Source organism: Lissotriton vulgaris, chromosome 11 (genome assembly GCF_964263255.1).
Source record: "Lissotriton vulgaris chromosome 11, aLisVul1.2, whole genome shotgun sequence".
Classification (NCBI taxonomy): Eukaryota; Metazoa; Chordata; class Amphibia; order Caudata; family Salamandridae; genus Lissotriton; species Lissotriton vulgaris.
Genome location: NC_141699.1, coordinates 725,042,237 through 725,061,007, shown reverse-complemented (window position 1 = coordinate 725,061,007; position 18,771 = coordinate 725,042,237). Strand labels below are relative to the sequence as shown.

The window sequence follows — 18,771 nt, the reverse complement described above, 5'->3', positions numbered from 1 at the left end:
GCCACAGATACCTTGAGTGGGGATAAGCTATATCAAATCGAATCTGGAACCAGATCTTCCATGCACTCATGACAACTCCAGATAATTTGTTTTTCCTGGCAGGGCTCTGGCAGTGGCGGCCCAGGCAGGTAAGCGTGTTGGGCCAGTGGGTCGGGGGTTGGGGGGGTGGAAGTGACAAATGATGGAATAGGGAAATAGGGAAAAATAAATAAATACAACCACTTACCTTGCGCTCGCCGCATTGCCGACTTGGCATTGCGGAGAGCACAGGGAAAGTTGTTTTAAATGATTTAATATTCCCTATTCTGTCATTTGTCACATAGCCAGCCCCCCGCCATCACCCCCGCACCATCATGCTTACCTGCAACTGGGTTATGGCCTGGATGCAGGTTTCGTCCAGAAGCCTTGGTAGAGAGAATCTACCATGGGGTCTCCAAAGAGCAGTCCTAGGACAGGGAAGCCTACATTACCTTAACACTCTGCTGGAAACCACAAGAGAGATCTAGGTGCAATGTGTCCTTTTAAAAAACACCATTCATACTAACAAATGTGAGCAAAGCATGGCACCTGTATTCATATTCACAGCACATTCATGACAGACTATGTTCTCTAGAGCTACTGGCAATTCTTCAACTGAGATATCTGGTGTTCCATAGCACACACTGAAAGACTCCCTCAGAAATTGAGCCTCACCAAATAGTCCATGGCTCTTTGGGTAGATACAGGTAAGCAGTTTTAACTTAATCAGAGTGTACAGTACAACAGAGATAAAACTGATGCACTACAGCTCTATGTTCATTCAGCAAGCTGCGTATAATAACACAACAATGTAATAATATCTGTAAAATATACATACAGCATAAGGAGTTACTGAATCAAATCTAAATATTCAAAACATATAACAGAACACAATACCAAATGTCATATATTAATCCCAATACAAAACAAACTTCAACAGGAGCAGTAATTTCATTAACAAACCTGTAATCGGAACTGAGGGAATGGGGGGGGGGTCCTATATACTCTGCAATAAAGCAAATATATAGAGAAAAGCCGGGGACATAGGAGAAATGGCCAGGAGGCCATAGCTGCTGTGCTTGTACAAGACTTTAATTCCTGCAAAGCATATGATGAAATGACAGGTCCCAGATCTGGTGGCGCCCGGTGCGACAATGAATGTTGGTGTCTCCCCCATCCATAATGCAGGTGGTGACCTCCTCCGCCATGGATTCGCTCTCCACCTCCTTTTAACAGTGCCCCTCAAGTCTTCACAACAACTCACTTTCAGCTGCAAATGAATTATATAGCACCATTTATACCAGTGTAGGGATGTCAGAGCACTTTGCATCACACAGGTTAAAGATAAAAAAAAAAAAAGCATCACACAGGTTACACAGAGACAAATCAATCATACATGTGTAAATCAGCGTATAGGGAATGTTACATAAGCCAGAGGACTCTAAAGTGTAGGAGTGACATGTCATCCATACTGGTAGGCAGTATAGTTTAAGAGTGATTGGCCTAGAGAAGCACAAACTCAGAATTGAAAAGGGAACACATTAGTTGGGGGTTCTCTTTAATAATAAGACTTGATCTCTACCCAAATGAACCCTTTTTTGCAACATTAATTCATGCTTTAATCTTTGCTTTGCAGCGTGCATGCAGTTCTTTGATGACAGTTAATAATTCAATGTTCTATATTAGGATTTTGACCTATAAAGTGCAAGTAACAAAAGGATGTCTCTTAGAAAACCAGTAACCCTCTGACCAATACATTATATGCACTTTGTTCTCTGCATGGTAAAAGTTCTTTGCAGCTGGCATATTAATCCTCTCTTCTGTTTTATGATCAGTCAAAACCTCAACTAGACAAAAGTCGTTTCTCACCAGGAAGAACATTAATCATTGCTGTTATCTTTACATTTTTGCTGTTGCTTGGAAATTGCTGGAGGCAAGGAACGCGTCAGCAGGTGCTTTTAAAACCAAAATCAACTTCCAAACATGGTGCCCCCTGAAGTCAGTACCAGGTGGAGTGCCACCAGTCGCACAGCCTTTGGGCCGGCCCTGGCTGTGTACGCTGTTAAATGGGTCCTAAGCTCCCAGGGCCACTGGGATCAAGAAGCGTCTTACTGCTGAGGGCCAACTAGCCTCAAACTGGTCTGGTTAGGTTTGTGTTCACATTCAGAGGGGACCTGGCCTGAAACTTTAGATTCAACTATATACATTGGAGTAGGATCAGGCCTGATTTGCATGAGCTGGTCCTTGCCTAAAGTGGGAAATTAGATAAAAAACAAGGGACTGGATTGCCTCCCAAAGTGACCCATTGCTGAAACGTTTGTGAGTGTTCCACCGATTAATTCCATTTGTGTTTTTGTCACTTTTGACTGGTATCAAAGGCTGCTAATAAACGAAGCAATATTATGTTGCGACTAATGTGCCATTTGTAACCAACCTGCCACCAAACTCCACTCACTTCCTTGATCAGGTCTGGATTCCACCTGGTATTAATCAAAGCAAGGAAATATTCTACAAAGTCAATCAATCTCATTGCAACTAATTACTAACTGATGCATGCCAAGGATTTGGCCTGAGACAGTAGATTTCTCTTTCCTCAGGCGACAAAGGTATACCTATCAACCATACTAGGCAAAAGAAAAGAGATATGTGCCCATTGACCCCTTGACTACTGTACCAGAACACGGGTAATGAAACAAAGGTAATGCTAGACTAGGGTAATTAGTACTCTCAGATGGACATTAAATTCTCTTGTTCAACTGTTAATGTTCATATACATCCCGGGTTATACTTGTTGTTTCACTTATGTGTCACTTAGGATTCTAGTTTAAAGTTCTCTACAGGTGTTATTTCCCTTTTCTTCACTGATGTAATCCTCTTTCAAGTCTTCTTGATCTTCAGTTGTATGTAAAACATCCTTGTACCTTATTTGTCCTGGGGGAGCAAGATACATGTTAGCATGTAGTCTGTACATATCATAGCCAGTATTGCTAGTAGCTAGAAGTGTCATAATGAGAGATGAGATACAGAAACCACAAATTAGAGCCAAAGATGAATAAAGGCCGAGCTTGCACACCCCACAGATCCTACCAGCTTTTGTCTAGGGAAGATGTCAAATGTCCTTGGAGTTGTTGCTTCCTAAATAAGTCAGTCCTCTCTCTTCATTGGTCAAGGTAGGGTGTTCTATTGCAATAATTCTAACTTGGGGAAAAAAGGATGAAGAGAACTGTAGTGTGCAAAGTCATTTTTGAAATGTGTTCATGTTCAGGATTTACTAATTTATAATGTTTGTCACATATATGCTATACTAAGAATAGCAATACTGGGCAGTACTAATACATTCACATTCTATATAATTGCAGCATAGATATAGAATATTATCAAACTATTACATAGCACGAACATAATCTGCCTATCTATTGAACTTGCACTTTTTTTGCTTAGAGATGAAAAAAGTATTTATGTGTGCTTTGTGACTCAAAGATGAGTTATGTTGCATCTTAACTATAAGGTATACTTAGTGATCACGATTCCTTCGAGTATCTTGTTGCTAGTATATCCATTGGACAGTTAATAATGCAAATGTGATTAATGTCATTTATTTTTATTTTTCAAGTATGTTCTATTTATTTATTGCTTTGTGCGAGGAACAATCCTAGGTTGTAAAGTATTTTCTTTATATCCATATCTGTGACATGCTTGGCGTGACAATATTAACACATCTCTAAATGCAGCCAAACCAAGTGAGCAAGGTGGTTTAACCACCAAAACACTATAAAAGCCTTCTGTAAAATAAAACTTTAAGTACTCTTACTCTTACCCAGCGAGTCGATGTCTGTTTCATGGAAGTTGAGAAACAGGATTGGAGTATATATATATATATATATATATATATATATATATATATATATATATATATATATATATATATATATATATATTACCTACTGGAGGTCGCCAGAAGGTATTTATAGTTAGGACCTATTTTCTATAGGAAATCCGCAACATTCTATTTAGAAGAACTTTGGCGCGGGTTGATGAATCTTTGCAAAATGTTCAAAACTGGTGGGGCGCTCCGGTTTGCTCCTATCCTGAAAGTCTCGGAATGATTCGTGTAGCGGGGGCCAAGAAAAAAGGGGGGTCCCAAAACGTGTTTTCCCCATGCAATTTTCCATAGGGACCTTTAGCCGTAGCTACAGCCCGAACTGCTGAACGGAATTACACCAAATTTGGCAAAGAGGTAGTCCTTAGTTCAGACTTGTGCTTTTTGCTTAAATAGTGTAAATCCGTTCAGTAGTTCCTGAGGAAATCACATTTAAATGTACATATATATCTATGGCCGCGCAGGATCCGCGCATCTTAAGCGCACCCTGCCGTGCACGAACTGCATGCTAATTGGCTGTCAACACTCCAAATCAAGAAGTGTTGGCAGCCATCTTGTACCTCAGTAGAACTGAGGCACAAGAAATCAGCAAAAGAAATGCGAAAAATGCAAAAAGGGAGCAGGGTAGAAACACCCTGACCCCCTAGGCCTACTCATTGGGTCCCACAAGGACCCCCAAGGTCCCCCCCTTTTTCTAAAAAAAATTGGAAAAATCTGCGCAGGGTGCGCAGATCTTGCCAATAAAAAAAAACGAAGCGCGGGCTCCTGCGCTTCTTAGGTAATTGGCCCCTGGGGGGGCCAAATCCCGGGGGCAATAGTTATGTAAAGGGGGGCCTAGAGGGGCCCCCCAGCCCCGGGGACACCCACCCACGGGGTTTTATTTATTATGAGCGGGGGGCTCTCAAGCCCCCCCAGCCCCTGGGACCGCCAACCCCGGGTATTATTTCAATTGTGTGGTGGGCTCTGAGGCCTCCTCAGCCCCAGGGACCACCACCCCGGGGCTTATTAATATTCATTGTGGAGCTCTCAGGCCCCCCCAGCCCCAGGAACCGCCACACCCCGGGGCTTCAAAAAAATTAATGGCGGTGGGTCATAGTCTGCCCGCAGCCCTGGGGACCGCCAGCCCTGGGGCTTTATTTTTTTTTAAATTTACCCTGTGTGGAGGGGCTCAAGACCCCCTACATGCCTCTGGGACCCCCACCTCCCTGGGGCACTAAGTTTTAAATTTGGGGGTCCAGTATGGACCCCCAAACCCCGGGGACCACCACCATGGGGATTTTGAAATGGTGGGAGGGGGGACGCGCAGCCCCCCTCCTGGAGCCCTCGAGGGCCCTGGGGACCACCACCCCCCAGGGCCGGCTCCTGCAGTGTCCCAGGGTGCCCACGCCCGGGACACTGCCGTTTGCAATGATAGGGGGGAGCCTCACGGCTCCCACCCTGTCTTTGCAAACTGATTTGCTATTTGGAAGAGCAGATTGCTTTTCCACATGGGGAGCAGCATGTTAGCTGCTCGCCATGTGGAAAAGCAATACCGGCTCCCGCAGGATGCGGGGAGCCAGCTGGGACCGTGGGGCGATTGGGGACCCCCCACGACCCCCAACTGAATGGACCAGCCCCAGGGGATGGGGTCCCCGGGGCTATTAGTGGCCCGAGAGGGGGGCCACACAGCCCCCCCTCCTCAAATTTTTTTTCCAATAAATAAAAAAGGGCTGGGGTCCCTGGGGCCATAAGTGGCCACAGGAGTGGGGCAAGGCAGCCCCCCTCCAAATAATTTTCTTTTTAAAAGGCCTACTGCCCGGGGGTGGGGTCCCCCGGGCAGGTTATGGCCTCAGGAGGCAAAAAAATTGGGGGCAGGCCCTGGGGATGGGGTCCCCAGGGCCCAAAAAATCGAAAAAGAAGGGGGCTACACAGCCCCCTTCTTAAAATGTTATTTTTTTAAATGGGATCATGGACAGAGGCCACGCCCCTCATTGCACCACTCTGCAAACGCGCTCCCTGGCATGTTTGCAGAGGGGGAACAAATTCCCCTTGGATACTGGGGGTCCCTTAGCCCAACTAGCCCACCAGGTACCTCCAATATGCGCCAGGAAGCTGCATTGCAGAGAGGTGTTCTGAAGCCAAGCCTCTTTTTACACCTCTCTGCAACGTAGCTCTGTGGAGCTTACTGGAGGTAGCTGGTGGGCTAGTTGCATCCCAGGGACCCTCAGTATTCAGGGGGAGTTAATTCCCCAACTTAAAATGCGCCACCGGGCGTGTTTGCACAGTGTTGAAGAGAGGGGGAGGGGCCTGAGTTCACATGTGTGCAAACACGCCCTGTGGCGTGCTTTAAGTTGGGGAATGAATTCCTTGTCAATACTGAGGGGCCCTGGGGGCCAATTAGCCCACCAGGTACCTCCAGCTGCCTCCTGGAGCATACTGGAGGTACCTGGTGGGCTAGTCGGCCCCCAGGGACCCACAGGATTGAGGAGGAATTAATTCTCTAACTTAAAACGCGCCACAGGGCATGTTTGCAGACATATCTCCTCAGGCCACGCCCCCTCCCTTCACCACTGTGCAAACACGCCCCGTGGAGCGACTTAAGTTGGGGAATTAATTCTCTTTCAATACTGAGGGTCCCTGAGGGCCAAATAGGTCAACAGGTATCTCCAGTATGCGCTAGGGAGCTGCGTTTCAGACAGGTGTTCAGAGGCCTCTCCCCTTTTTACACCTCTCTACAACGCAGCTCTGTGGCGCTTACTGGAGGTACCTAGTGGGCTAGTTTGACCCTAGGGACCTTTAGGATTGAAGGGGACTTAATCTCTCAACTTAGAACAGTGACAGGGCGCGTTTACACAGTGGTGAAGGGTGGGGACAAGGCCTGACGTGATGTGTGCAAACACGCCCTGTGGCGCGTTTTAAGTTGGGGGAAAAATTCCACTTCAAACCTGAGGGACCATGAGGGCCAAGTAGCCCACCAGGTGCTTCCAGTAAGCTCCACTGTCATTGCAGAGAGGTGGTGCAGGCCTTGCCCCTTTTTACATCTCTCTGCTACTCAGCTCTGTGGCGCTTACTGGATGTACTACGAATTCCGATTTACTCACCTGTTATCAGGCGGGACCTCAGTGCTGCATCTTTGAACCCAGTAGTGATCCGGAAAAGTAATTCTAACCATACTCACCAGTAACTTGAATTTCTATCCATAGGCTAACATTGACTGGTTTCACTTGGAAATTGTTCTAATTGTGGAGTTTTTGAACTTTTAAATATTCACCTAAAATCATCCGAACAACGGATTCCGATTTACTCACCTGTTATCAGGAGAGAGCCCAGTGCTGCATCTTTTAGCCCAGCACTGACCCTGAAAAGTAATTCTGACCAAATTTATCAGGGCTCTGGTAGGCCTTCCTAGATTTTCTTCGGCAAAAGAAACTATCTGTAAGCTTCACTGGCTACCCCTGATTCAGAGGATTGAATTCAAGACTTTATGTCTATCTTCCAAAATTCTGAAACAATCTTCGCCTCAGATACTGGAGCATCTTATTACTCCTTATGCTCCTCCTCGGCAGCTGAGGTCATTTGGGCAAAATTTGGCCGTTGTTCCATGTTTTAAGAGAAGCAGAGCAGGTGGTCGTTCTTTTAGAGTGTTGGCACCCAAGCTGTGGAACTCTCTTCCTGCCAATATTCGCGCCCTGGATGAGTTACTGGTATTTAGGAGATCCGTTAAGACCTTCATCTTTCCCATTGGTTTTTAGGGTTTCTCCGCTTGGTTTCTTTTCTCACCCTGACTGAGTTGTGTTTCTTTTCCAGACACAGCGCCGGGATGCCCCTTTGCTGGGGCTGCGCTTTAAAAATGGAAATAACATAACATAACATAACATAACTTGTATTCCCTTCCATAGGAATCCGTTGTCTGGTTTTTACCTGAAAAGTTTCTGTCTATTTTCACAAACTAAAAATATTCCTAAAAAATCGCCTGTATGACTTAAACACAGTCTTTCAACTGTTTAGAGGAGATACACCAGTGCTGTATCCAGGGTCCACCACTGAGTAAGAAAAAGTAACGATAACACTACTTACCTAGTTAGTGAATTTCCTTCCATAGGGTAACATTGACTGGTTTCACTTGGAAATTCTTCTAAGTGTGAAGTTTTGGAACTTTAAAATATTCCTATAAAATCAGCAGAACTACGAATGCCGATTTACTCACCTGTTATCAGGAGAGTCCTCAGTGCTGCATATTTGAGCCCAGTACTGATCCTGAAAAGTAATTCTAACCATACTTACCAGTAACTTGAATTTCCTTCCGTAGCCTAACATTGACTGGTTTCAATTGGAAATTATTCTAAGTGTGGAGTTTTGGAACTTTAAAATATTCACTTAAAATCATCCGAACAACGAATTCCGATTTACTCACCTGTTATCAGGAGAGAGCCCAGTGCTGCATCTTTTAGCCCAGCACTGACCCTGAAAAGTAATTCTGACCAAATTTATCAGGGCTCTGGTAGGCCCTCCTAGATTTTGTTCGGCAAAAGAAACTATCTGTAAGCTTCACTGGCTACCCCTGATTCAGAGGATTGAATTCAAGACTTTATGTCTATCTTCCAAAATTCTGAAACAATCTTCGCCTCAGATACTGGAGCATCTTATTACTCCTTATGCTCCTCCTCGGCAGCTGAGGTCATTTGGGCAAAATTTGGCCGTTGTTCCATGTTTTAAGAGAAGCAGAGCAGGTGGTCGTTCTTTTAGAGTGTTGGCACCCAAGCTGTGGAACTCTCTTCCTGCCAATATTCGCGCCCTGGATGAGTTACTGGTATTTAGGAGAGCCGTTAAGACCTTCATCTTTCCCATTGGCTTTTAGGGTTTCTCCGCTTGGTTTCTTTTCTCACCCTGACTGAGTTGTGTTTCTTTTCCAGACACAGCGCCGGGACGCCCCTTTGCTGGGGCTGCGCTTTAAAAATGGAAATAACATAACATAACATAACTTGTATTTCCTTCCATAGGAATCCGTTGTCTGGTTTTTACCTGAAAAGTTTCTGTCTATTTTCACAAACTAAAAATATTCCTAAAAAATCGCCTGTATGACTTAAACACAGTCTTTCAACTGTTTAGAGGAGATACACAAGTGCTGTATCCAGGGTCTACCACTGAGTAAGAAAAAGTAACGATAACACTACTTACCTAGTTAGTGAATTTCCTTCCATAGGGTAACATTGACTGGTTTCACTTGGAAATTCTTCTAAGTGTGAAGTTTTGGAACTTTAAAATATTCCTATAAAATCAGCAGAACTACGAATGCCGATTTACTCACCTGTTATCAGGAGAGACCTCAGTGCTGCATATTTGAGCCCAGTACTGATCCTGAAAAGTAATTCTAACCATACTTACCAGTAACTTGAATTTCCTTCCGTAGCCTAACATTGACTGGTTTCAATTGGAAATTATTCTAAGTGTGGAGTTTTGGAACTTTAAAATATTCCCTCAAAATCATCCGAACAACGAATTCTGATTTACTTTCCTGTTACCAGGAGAGAACCCAGTGCTGCATCTTTTAGCCCAGCACTGACCCTGAAAAGTAATTCTAACCTTACTTACCAGTTAATTGCATTTCCTTCCATAGGAATCCATTGTCTGGCTTTTACCAGAAAATGTTCTGTGTCTATTTTCACAAACTAAAAATATTCCTGAAAAATCGCCTATATGAATTAAATGCATTCTTCCAACTGTTTACAGGAGATGCACCAGTGTTGGATCCAGGATCCACCACTGAGTAAGAAAAAGTAACGATAACACTACTTACATGCTAAGTGAATTTCCTTCCGTAGGATAACATTGGTGATTCTACGTGAAAACATTTCTGTCAACTCTTAAAATACAATAATATTCCTTAAAAATCACTACTGTAACCAAAACGCTTTTACTCAACTGTTTACAGGAGATGTCCAAGTACTGAATCTAGGATCCAGTCCTGTGGGTATAAAAGTAATCCATAAAGTGACTAATTGCATTTAACTAGAAATTCACATTGAGCTCAATGTTGCATTGTGTATGAAATTGAGTTACCCATTGCAACAACTGTAACTACTGTACTTAAATGTCTATTGCCTATTTGGAAAGTATTTAAACTAAAGTAATTCAATCTGAGAAAGTATATTTTGCAATGTAATGTATAATGTAATTATAATGTAATTTAAAAAATAAAATATCTAAAAAAAATAGTGTAAAAAATGTAGTAAATCAGTATCAAGAAAATAAATATAACAATTAATACATTTAAAAATTGTCATTTACAAAACCTTTCAAATTCAATGAAAAAACATATGTTTCAGATATGTTATAGTTAGGAATTAGCATTTAAAAAAAACTTTGAAATTCACTGAAAAAACCATAGGTTTCAGACATGTTATAGTTAGGAATTAGCATTTAAATTCAATGAAAAAAACATACATTTTAGGGGTGTTAAAGTAAGCTGGACATTTCACTCGTACAAAACTATTGAAATTCCTCCGTTATAGTTAGTTGTACCAAATATAATTCGCGCGCCCACAATCCATTGCTGATGATGTCACATATTACATCATTCATGACATGGTCAGTGACATCACTGATGATATCTCAAATGACATCACTGATTACATCATCCATGTGACAATCTGATACACCTCATCATACACTAGCATAACCTTTCAACACTCATTATAAAATATGGAGTACCATATTTGAATGCATTGACACACCAATACAAGTTTCTAAAATACCACTCAGTGATTCCTACATCTACACACACATATCAACACTTACCTATAGATTCACTCATACATGCTAACAAAGATCAATAGAATACTATTATGCAGTCATCCTACTCACTCATGCAAACAATTGATCATACTTATATTTACTAAGCTACACACTTATACAAACACCACTTTATTTATTCATATAGATAGTAACTTGAAGTAACGGAACTTGAGGCTTCAAGGTAAGTGGAATGTAATTTATTTCATTATCTCCTATCGTACAGGGATCCCGGCCTGCCGTCCTCCTCAACCGCCTCTCCGGGAATGACCTGTCATCATAGAATCTCAAGGTAGATTCTACAATGAACACTGAATCACCCCGAGACACGGCGAGGCGACACAAGCCATGTACAACATATCCCCTATGGTTCGAAACCATAACACAACGAGAAGAATATACACTAATGCAAACAATATTACATTATGAAACAAGAAAAACAAATGAGAATACAGTAAAAATATGTAAGAACAAAATAGACACATATCATAAAACAGCAACAAGAAATATCATATTAAATAAAATACAATGTACTTAGTTCATCACAAAATCATGAAATTTTCTTGGGATTTGGCGCAACCTCGGTTGCTTGATAGCGACATCCCTAACCCCACCCACGCCCTTTTCTTTGGCGACAAAAGGAGAGCAAACCTCTGAATGTGAATCATTATTGACCATATAATAACTTTTCTTATACAAAGCTAACCTACGGAAATTCCATTTCTGCACATTTTCTAAAACAACATGCCAATTATGAACTTCTTTTACTTTCAAAGGATCAGAAAATGTATTTGGACCACTCTATCTTCTACCATACTTAATTTTAATAAAATCTCCAACATCAATGTTACCAAAATGTTTTGTTTTTGAAGCTGTAGTACCACAATTGTGCATCCAATAAGATGTCAATGTAGTTTTGGGTAACCTTCCTCTCATTCTCATAAAAGGTATTTCTCCAGTGATGCTATGTACAGTGGTATTGTGAGCCCAAACCATATCTTGTACACAATTAAGAACATTCTGCTGCCCTTGCAAAGCCAATTGAATTGTGCCTTTGACTACTCTGTTAATCCGTTGCACTACACCATTTCCCTGAGGATTATACAGAGAAGTACACATGTGCCTTATTCCATTATTCAAAAGAAAATTGCGCATGGCATGAGATGTTAGTTGAGCACCGTTATCAGTAATCAAAGTGTTAGGAAAACCCTCTTGAATTAAGACTATCAATGACAGTACTAGTTGTGATATTCCGTAGAAATTTCACCTCAAGCCATCTGGAAAAAACATCCACAATAACTATTGCAAAACGTAAATCACCAGAAACAAATTCAAGAGGACCAATGAAATCGAGGCACACCTTCTCCCAAGGTAACCCATCAGTACCTGTAATGGAACCACAACCTTTTGAACTAATTTTCAACCGTTTCTCACTTTCTCTACACAAAGAACAACTCTCAACCCACCGTCTAACATCATCATCAAGACCAGGCCACCAAAATTTACTTTTGAGACGTTTAATAGTGTTGGTCTGACCAAGATGTCCTTCATTGCCTGTGACCTCCAATCTTCTCCAAGTCTCCATCGGCAGTGGATGAACCCACGACATACTGAAAGCTTTGTTTCATAAGCGCATTGAGGACCTTGCTTCATACGGTCATCTGGATTTCATTTCGCATTATTCCTGTTCTTCACGTGAGGTAATGTACATTGATTTTCTTTATTTTCCTGGTTATGCACTTGATCCGTTAACGCTCGCGCCGACCTATGTCCGTGTGCCTCCACCCTTTGCATCACGTTGCCTGGATACAGCCCGATGCTAAGCTGCACCCAGCATTACTCAGCAACATGGAAAGACACCAAGTCTGACTACCTACGTCAGCGCGACAACGTGACTCCATCTTGGATTTATTTTTTTTCCTATTCAAGCCATTTATCGGCTTGAGGATATTACGATATTACAACTCAATGCGTATATTTTTTTACAGTGATCCACACACTCGATGTTCGCTTTAAGCTTATCTGGATTAATTATACAGCGATTTGCACACCTTCTTGAAGATTACTCATGATCCATTTTATGGTGATTTGCACACCTATTCATGTTATTCTTCATTATTGTGCACACAAGTATTTCGTGATTTGCACACCTTTTTACTTATTCTTCAACTATTGTGCAGACACATAACAGTGATTTGCACACCCATTTTTTTTGGTATTCACATACAACAGTGATTTGCACACCTATCTATTTATTCATCTTTTTTTCTTCACTTTTCACCTTGTTGCTCTTGTGTTAGTGCAAATTTGTCAACTAATATTTTATTGGTTTTGCACACAGTTTCTCTATTTTAAGTCATTGTTTTTTTTTAACTTTTACTTTATAACAACATGGCTGCGTCTCAAACCATCTCCCCTCCACCTTCATTTTTAGCCGACGGTGATACACCCAACATAGAATGGGAGGACTGGATTGGTATTTTCGAGAACTATCTGGAAGCCATTGATGGTCTCAAATTTCAAACTTCTAGAAAAAAAGCTATTTTATTAAACTCATTAGGTAAAGCTGGTTAACATACTTTTAAATTTTTGCCTGAAATTATTGGTGCTAATGGCGAACCCATTGATAATCCCTATGTTGAAGCTAAATAAAGACTGGCTAAATATTTCTGCACACAAGTTAATATTGTCATGCAACGCCATAAGTTCTATACAGTTCCTCAAAAAGACAATGAGACTGTTGATCAAATAGTTACTTGTTTAAGAGAACTGGCTTTAAAATGCGACTTTGGCAACATGACCGATCAGTTAATTCGAGACCAGCTTATTGTGCAATGTAAAAATAAGAGAATGCAAGAAAAACTTTGGCCGGCGAAAAAAAATCCTACTTTACTTGAAGCCATCTCCATCGCTAAAGTAGTAGAGGAATCTGATAAATGCATGCACGAATGCGTCCTTTGGAACTCAAAAAAGATGACTCTGTGAATGTTGTTTCAAAAAAAGATATACTTATAAGTGGTGACATCAAGTCCAAACAATTTATTAAGTCAAAACCAAGAATATCAAGCGATCAGAAAAGTAAATAAACAAGCATTTGCAATGCAATGGTCTCGGCATCATTAAAGGTAGAGCAATTGGCATTGCTCATGTCATATTTTTTTTTTCTTTAAATCATAAATAAATGGCATTGTCATTTACATTGCCAATACACACCACTCTGCACCTGCACTCACTGCTCTGCACACTCACTACTCTGCACACTCACTACTCTGCACACTCACTACTCTGCACACTCACTACTCTGCACACTCACTACTCTGCACACTCACTACTCTGCACACTCACTACTCTGCACACTCACTACTCTGCACACTCACTACTCTGCACACTCACTACTCTGCACTCACTACTCTGCACTCTGCACTCACTACTCTGCACTCTGCACTCACTACTCTGCACTCTGCACTCACTACTCTGCACTATGCACTCACTACTCTGCACTCACTACTCTGCACTCACTACTCTGCACTATGCACTCACTACTCTGCACTATGCACTCACTACTCTGCACTATGCACTCACTACTCTGCACTATGCACTCACTACTCTGCACTATGCACTCACTACTCTGCACTATGCACTCACTACTCTGCACTATGCACTCACTACTCTGCACTATGCACTCACTACTCTGCACTCACTACTCTGCACTCTGCACTCACTACTCTGCACTCTGCACTCACTACTCTGCACTCTGCACTCACTACTCTGCACTCTGCACTCACTACTCTGCACTCTGCACTCACTACTCTGCACTCTGCACTCACTACTCTGCACTCTGCACTCACTACTCTGCACTCACTACTCTGCACTCACTACTCTGCACTCACTACTCTGCACTCACTACTCTGCACTCACTACTCACTACTCTGCACTCACTACTCTGCACTCACTACTCTGCACTCACTACTCACACTCACTACTCACACTCACTACTCTGCACTCACTACTCTGCACTCACTACTCTGCACTCACTACTCTGCACTCACTACTCTGCACTCACTACTCACTACTCTGCACTCACTACTCTGCACTCACTACTCACTACTCTGCACTCACTACTCACTACTCTGCACTCACTACTCACTACTCTGCACTCACTACTCTGCACTCACTACTCTGCACTCACTACTCTGCACTCACTACTCTGCACTCACTACTCTGCACTCACTACTCTGCACTCACTACTCTGCACTCTGCACTCACTACTCTGCACTCACTACTCTGCACTCCCTACTCTGCACTCTGCACTCACTACTCTGCACTCACTACTCTGCACTCTGCACTCACTACTCACACTCACTACTCTGCACTCACTACTCTGCACTCACTACTCTGCACTCACTACTCTGCACTCACTACTCTGCACTCACTACTCTGCACTCACTACTCTGCACTCACTACTCACTACTCTGCACTCACTACTCTGCACTCACTACTCACTACTCTGCACTCACTACTCACTACTCTGCACTCACTACTCACTACTCTGCACTCACTACTCTGCACTCACTACTCTGCACTCACTACTCTGCACTCACTACTCTGCACTCACTACTCTGCACTCACTACTCTGCACTCACTACTCTGCACTCACTACTCTGCACTCACTACTCTGCACTCACTACTCTGCACTCACTACTCTGCACTCACTACTCTGCACTCACTACTCTGCACTCACTACTCTGCACTCTGCACTCACTACTCTGCACTCACTACTCTGCACTCTGCACTCACTACTCACACTCACTACTCTGCACTCACTACTCACACTCACTACTCACACTCACTACTCTGCACTCACTACTCTGCACTCACTACTCTGCACTCACTACTCTGCACTCACTACTCTGCACTCACTACTCACTACTCTGCACTCACTACTCTGCACTCACTACTCACTACTCTGCACTCACTACTCACTACTCTGCACTCACTACTCTGCACTCACTACTCTGCACTCACTACTCTGCACTCACTACTCTGCACTCACTACTCTGCACTCACTACTCTGCACTCACTACTCTGCACTCACTACTCTGCACTCACTACTCTGCACTCTGCACTCACTACTCTGCACTCTGCACTCACTACTCTGCACTCACTACTCTGCACTCACTACTCTGCACTCACTACTCTGCACTCACTACTCTGCACTCACTACTCTGCACTCACTACTCTGCACTCTGCACTCACTACTCTGCACTCACTACTCTGCACTCACTACTCTGCACTCTGCACTCACTACTCTGCACTCTGCACTCACTACTCTGCACTCTGCACTCACTACTCTGCACTCACTACTCTGCACTCACTACTCTGCACCCACTACTCTGCACTCACTACTCTGCACTCACTACTCTGCACTCACTACTCTGCACTCACTACTCTGTACTCTGCACTCACTACTCTGCACTCACTACTCTGCACTCACTACTCTGCACTCACTACTCTGCACTCACTACTCTGCACTCACTACTCTGCACTCTGCACTCACTACTCTGCACTCTGCACTCACTACTCTGCACTATGCACTCACTACTCTGCACTCTGCACTCACTACTCTGCACTCTGCACTCACTACTCTGCTACTCTGCACTCACTACTCTGCACTCACTACTCTGCACTCTGCACTCACTACTCTGCACTCTGCACTCACTACTCTGCACTCACTACTCTGCACTCACTACTCACTACTCTGCACTCACTACTCTGCACTCACTACTCTGCACTCACTACTCTGCACTCACTACTCTGCACTCACTACTCACTACTCTGCACTCACTACTCACTACTCTGCACTCACTACTCTGCACTCACTACTCTGCACTCACTACTCTGCACTCACTACTCTGCACTCACTACTCACTACTCTGCACTCACTACTCACTACTCTGCACTCACTACTCACTACTCTGCACTCACTACTCTGCACTCACTACTCTGCACTCACTACTCTGCACTCACTACTCTGCACTCACTACTCTGCACTCTGCACTCACTACTCTGCACTCACTACTCTGCACTCTGCACTCACTACTCTGCACTCACTACTCTGCACTCACTACTCACACTCACTACTCACACTCACTACTCTGCACTCACTACAGCTTCCTTCCACAGCTAGAACTAGTGCATAATGTCAAAACAGAGAAAACAAGGAAACACACTGAAGCTGTCTGTACCACGCCAAGTTCACATTTCGAGCAGCATGTGTTAAATCACGCTTTAGACTACTTCTCTACTCAAAAGTAGTACATTTCCTTCAAAAAGATAAAAATATGACATGCAAACAGTAATGCCGAAACAAACTGTTCAGCATGGGTTTTGATTTACATGAAAACATTAATTTCACTTAAAATAATAATAGTTTTTAGCTAAATTAAATTTACATTTGGATTTAGGGCATATTCACATATTTTTAGTAAATTTAAATGTCAGTGGCAGATGGACACGCTTTCATTTAGCAGCCAAATATACAATAACTTACTGCCCCCGGAATTCCGCCGCGGCCGCACCGGAAGTCAGGCAAGGTCGCCTGTGACGGGGGCGGAGCCGCGTCCGGACCGGAAGAGGAGGCAGGCGGAGGAAATGCGTGGAGCGGCCCGGGGCTCCTGCGAGCGTGGAGAGCCCCCGGGGCCGACAACAGGACGTTGTACGCGTGTTGCGGGGCTCCCTTGACCAAGAGGGAGTCCCGGGATAGGAGCCGCAGCGTCAACTCTCCCTGCCGGTGCAGAGCAGTAAGTTAAAGGGGAGAGGGGGGGCCGGTGCACGCGCGCGCGCGCGTGTGTGTGTGTGTGTGTGTGTGTGTGTGTGTGTGCGTGTGCGTGTGTGTGTGTGTGTGTATGAGTGGGGGGGTTCTGTATGTATGTGCGTGCGTGAGCGCTTCTGTTTCTATGTATGCGTGTGTTGTGTGGGAGCCTCGCGCATCGCTCGTGCTAATGCGCGTGCCAGTTTAGAAATGCCTGCGCGCGACCCGGAGTGTCTCCTGGGACTGCTACTCGCTAACATAAGATCTCGGCGGAGACGCGCTTACGCGCGTCTTGTCTCCTGGGACTGCTACTCGCTAACATAAGATCTCGGCGGAGACGCGCTTACGCGCGTCTTTTAGCCGAGACCTAAAAAGGATGTTACAGGTGTGGCAGTGTAAACCATGCTGCTGATTTTTCTGGTTGCTTTGCAGGAGACAAAACATGAAAAAATGTGGCAAAAGAGGCCATTTAAGTGCTGTTTGTAACAAAATCAGAAAAAACAGAGTTGCCTTTGTTGATGATGACAGTGTTCCTCCTGAGATGTCTTTATGTATTGAGGATACTGTTGTGTGTACTTTACAAAGACCTAAAGCAATTTTTGTGTTGAATGGAGTATCTTTACCCCCTTTGGTTGATCCAGGGTCCATGATTTCCATTATTCCTTTTCGTATTTTTAAGGAATGTTGGCCAGATTACACATTATCTATTCCTGATGTATCTCCTAATGGTTACAGTGGTGAAACCATCGACATTAAAGGTGTCATGGATACTGAATTTGAATTTAAAGGGAGGAATGCTATTGGCAAAGTTTATATTTCAAGTGAAGGACCAGCTATTCTAGGATGGGCACAACAACATGATATACATATTATCATTGATCCTAGATCTCCTGAGCAGGTATTAGTTATTGAGGACTATCCCATCCTCGTCACCAAAATGAAGTAATGAAACTTGAGGCTTGCAGGTAAGTGGAATGTAATTTATTTAGTTATCTCCTATTGTACAGGGATCCCGACCTGCCGTTCTCCTCAACCGCCTCTCCGGGAATAACCTGTCATCATAGAATCTCAAGGTAGATTCTACAATGAACACTCCATCCCCGTGAGACACGGCGAGGTGACACAAGCCATGTACAACATAACTCATACTTAGTGTGTTATTAAATCACTATTACAAGTAAACAGTTTTTGATACAATCACTCATACAATCACTGAGTCTTAAGTATACTTATTTATAAACAACAACTGTCACATACACTGCTTTTTATATTTCTACTTTGCTGGACATGT

The 18,771-nt window shown here is 43.4% G+C and overlaps 1 pseudogene; it reads left to right on the top strand.

The window, feature by feature from the left end:
• Positions 1–18,426, top strand: part of LOC147683388 (uncharacterized) — a 67,082-nt pseudogene extending 48,656 nt beyond the window's left edge.
• The last annotated feature ends 345 nt before the right edge of the window (positions 18,427–18,771 follow it).